Here is a 4,434-nt window from a genome sequence, read left to right on the forward strand (position 1 = left end):
ATCGCATAATTTATTTTTTTCTTATTCAATTTTTATTAGATGATTATTATATGATATTAAGCATGTGATTATTCAAATTTTTTTAATAGTTGTTAATCGATATTTTAACAAGTTGGGGATGTTTATATATTTAAGTTTATATCAACATATTTATTTGAGTTGAAAGTTGACATGGTTAGTGTTCCGAGGGTTACTTGAAACTAGAGGTCGATCTCGGATGAGATCTTCTGTGCTGGTCGGTGCTAACGTGTCCGGCTGGTGGGAGACGGCCGGAGCTGTTGTGTCCGACTTGTTGGACTTGGTGGTGATGCTTATTCCTTTGTCCCCGGAGGGTGGGGGTACCTGCAAGGGACTCCGATGCTTAAGTTAGCAAGGGTATTAAGCAGGTATTGAGTAGAATCAGAGTATGAGTTATACCTGGGTGCTCCAGTGTATTTATAATGGTGAGAAGTGACCTTTCTAGATAAGATAAGTTAGTTATCTTATCTTATCTTATCTTATCTTTTGGGTGAGGTCAGCTTATCTTCAACGGAACTGCCTTTATCTCTGTAGGCTGGGATTGCCTCTGGATTTGGGTCGTGTTCCTCTATTTGGACCCTTTATTGGGCTTTCCTATCGATTTGGCCGAGCTCTTTGAGAAGAGGTTGGATAGTCTGACCTGAAGAGATCGGTCGCCTTGTCGCTAAACATCCCGGGTCGGTCAGCTCGACCCAGGGTATGAACAGTGCCCCTGCTTGAGCTCGGTTCTTCCTTTGGAGGTCGAGTCTTTGACTTCGGTCCTTCTTAAGTGAAGTCGAACTCAAGCATTTTGTCGATTCCTTTTCTTTGTAGAGTCTTTTTTGAATGTAGAACGTTTTCCTCTAAAAGCGCTTGCTTTTGTATTAGCGCTTTTTTGGGAACGCAAGCGGTTTTAACATTCGCATTTAATTGGCATTTAATTGCCCCATTCTCTCTTGGCTTTTATTTTGAATCCCTCAATCAAAAAACGGTTTCTGTTCTTCACTTCTTCTCCGTAACTCCTCCCTTTACTCTCTCGTTTTTCTATTTCTCTCATCTGCTCTCTGTCTTTCGCTTGCTCCTCTACTTTCTTGTGTTTGTGGCGTCGCTTGGCGTTCTTCTGGGCAACCTTTATCTCTACGCTTCCACTCTTCCTCGAAGCTTCTTTAGTCTCCAGGTTAGTCCCCTTTCGTATTTTGATTTTAGCTTTTGGGATGAAGTTTTCCCTTTGATCTTCTTTATGGAGAAAGTTTGGATTTTTCTGTTTTTATCGTGCTTGACTTTGTTTGCATGCTCTGGAATTTTTTGATGTGAACCTTTTTCTTGTTGCTTCAATCTTTTTCTTCTGCATGTTGCCGCCATCTCTGTTTGTGCCTTGGCTGATGATTTTTTTCTTGATTTTGAAAAAGTTTATGCCTTTGCTGTTTTTCGTTTGGTCTTTTTGGTGTCCTGATAAACTATAGCAGTAGTATTTGGTAAACTGTAGGAGCAATGCTTTTCTTGATAAACTGTAGAAGGGTGGACCTTTTGCGTTCTTTGCTTCCCTTGCTTTCCTTTCTGGATTTTATTTTGATGAGTGCCGAAATGTAGACTGTAGAAATGTTTTTGAAGACCCTTCTTATTTACTGCCTCCAAGGGATGCTCCAAGACTTCTTCTCTTGAGTCTTGGGGTTTTTCCCTTTTTGGTATATCCTTCCATCGAGATGTTTTGACCCATGTCCGAGATGTTTTTAAGTAATCCACTCTTCTTTTCTTTTGTAGGATTTAGTTGGCCTCATGTCTTCTCGAAATAACGTTGTAGAGATGCCTTCCCAGGTTCCTACGGGTATGGCCGATTGGGTGGACTCCATGGTTCTCCTGTGTGTCTTGCTGGCTGATTCTGAGTTTTGTGCTCAGCTTAGGCAGTTTCATAGTGTCTGTAGCAATTCTGGTGATGAGAAGAACTATGAACTTGTCCCTCCTTCTTCTGACGAGCGAGTCTATTTTTTAACTCGGGTTGTTGATGGTCGCCCTTTCTTTTATGCTTACGACTTTTTCTTCGGTCAGCTGGGTATCACCCTTCCTTTTACTCAATTTGAAATCGACCTGTTATGGTCTTGTATGTTGCCCTTTCTCAACTTCACCCCAACTCCTGGGGTTTTATAAAAATTTTCCAATTGTTGTGTAATGGCTTTGGTATTCCTGCTTCCCAATCTCTCTTCTTCTACTTGTTTGTCTTGACTAAGCCTGGAGTGGTGAAAAAGAAAGCATCTTGGGTCTCCTTTCGTTCCACCCAGGGAAAGAAGGTTTTTTCCATGTTTGACGAGTCATTCCGCGATTTTAAAAACTACTTTTTCAAGGTCCGAGCTGTTAAAGGAACTCGACCCTTTTTTCTGGACGAAAATGATGAGCCCGCCTTTCCCCTGGAATGGCAAAAAGATGTGAGGGTCTCCAGGTATTCTTGGGACATGTTGGATGAGGTTGAGCGAGCCTTTGTGACTGTTTTGAAAGAACGCTGGGGTCAACCTCCCCATCTTGATACAAAGAAATTTCTAACCAATCCTTCTCTTCTTCAAACTGAACTGGGTATCTTGTGTTTTCTTTGCTGTTTGTTTATGTTACTTGTAGCTGTATTTCCGACTTGTTCGATTTGTAGCTTGACTTCTGTTTTATTTGCAGAGGCAATGAAGAATAATGAATCTATGAAAGCTTTTAAGAGGGCGCAGAAGGCGACTGCTGCCAGAAATATTGCCGCCAAGGCAGCTGGGGAGGGGTCCTCCCAAGTGCGCGAGAAGCCATCAGTGCCGAGTTCCTCCATGGTGAAGAAAGTGATTCCGACACCTTGGGTCCGCTTGGTGGATCCTTGATGAGCGGATAATTTATACGCTTTTTGGCATTGTTTTTAGTATGTTTTAGTAAGTTTTTAGTATATTTCTATTAGTTTTTAGTTAAAATTCACTTTTCTGAACTTTACTATGAGTTTGTGTGTTTTTCTATGATTTCAGGTATTTTCTGGCTGAAATTGAGGGACTTGAGCAAAAATCTGATTCAGAGGCTGAAAAGGACTGCAGATGCTGTTGGATTCTGACCTCCCTGCACTCGAAGTGGATTTTCTGGAGCTACAAAAGCCCAATTGGCACGCTCTCAACGGCGTTGGAAAGTATACATCCTGGGCTTTCCAGCAATATATAATAGTCCATACTTTGCCCAAGATTTGATGGCCCAAACCGGCGTTCCAAATTAGCTCAAAACTGCCCGGCGTTAAACGCCGGAACTGGCACAAGAATGGGAGTTAAACGCCCAAACTGGCACAAAAGCTGGTGTTTAACTCCAAGAGAAGTCTCTACACGAAAATGCTTCAATGCTCAACCCAAGCACACACCAAGTGGGCCCGGAAGTGGATTTTTATGTTATTTACTCATCTCTGTAAACCCTAGGCTACTAGTTCTCTATATATAGGACCTTTTGCTATTGTATTTTCATCTTTGGATGTCTAGTTCTTAGATCAGATCTTGGTTCTTCTGGTTCCCTCTCTAGGGCCGAAGCCAATGATCACTTTTGTTCTTATGTATTTTCAACGGTGGAGTTTCTACACACCATAGATTAAGGTGTGGAGCTCTACTGTACCTCGAGTATTAATGCAATTACTATTGTTCTTCTATTCAATTCTTGTCTGTGGTATTCTGAGTAGGATTCAATGATTGAATGACTGTGACGTGCTTCAAACTCCTGAGGGCGGGGCGTTAGTGACAGACGCAAAAGAATCACTGGATTCTATTCCAACCTGATTGAGAACCGACAGATGAATAGCCGTGCTGTGATAGAGCGCGTTGAACATTTTCACTGAGAGAACGGGACTATGGCCATTGACAACGGTGATGCCCAACATACAGCTTGCCATAGAAAAGAGTAAGAAGGATTGGATGAAGACAGTAGGAAAGCAGATAGACGGAAGGGACAAAGCATCTCCATACGCTTATCTGAAATTCTCACAAATGAATTACATAAGTATCTCTATCTTTATCTTTATGTTTTATTCATACATCATCCATAACCATTTGAGTTTATTTGACTAAGATTTACAAGATGACCATAGCTTGCTTCATACCAACAATCTCTGTGGGATCGACCCTTACTCGCGTAAGGTTTATTACTTGGACGACCCAGTACACTTGCTGGTTAGTTGTGCGAAGTTGTGATAAAAAGTTGAGATTGTAATTGAGCGTACCATGTTGATGGCGCCATTGATGATCACAATTTTGCCCACCAAGTTTTTGGCGCCGTTGCCGGGGATTGTTCGAGTTTGGACAACTGACGGTTCATCTTGTTGCTTAAATTAGGTATTTTTTTTTCTTCAGAGTTCTTAAGAATGAATTCTAGTGTTTCAAGGTGATATTCTTATCATCACCAAAGCTGATTGATTCTCATCAATTTAGCTCTTGAATGCAATGTTCTGCT

The sequence above is a fragment of the Arachis duranensis genome, chromosome 5 (genome assembly GCF_000817695.3).
Source record: "Arachis duranensis cultivar V14167 chromosome 5, aradu.V14167.gnm2.J7QH, whole genome shotgun sequence".
Classification (NCBI taxonomy): Eukaryota; Viridiplantae; Streptophyta; class Magnoliopsida; order Fabales; family Fabaceae; genus Arachis; species Arachis duranensis.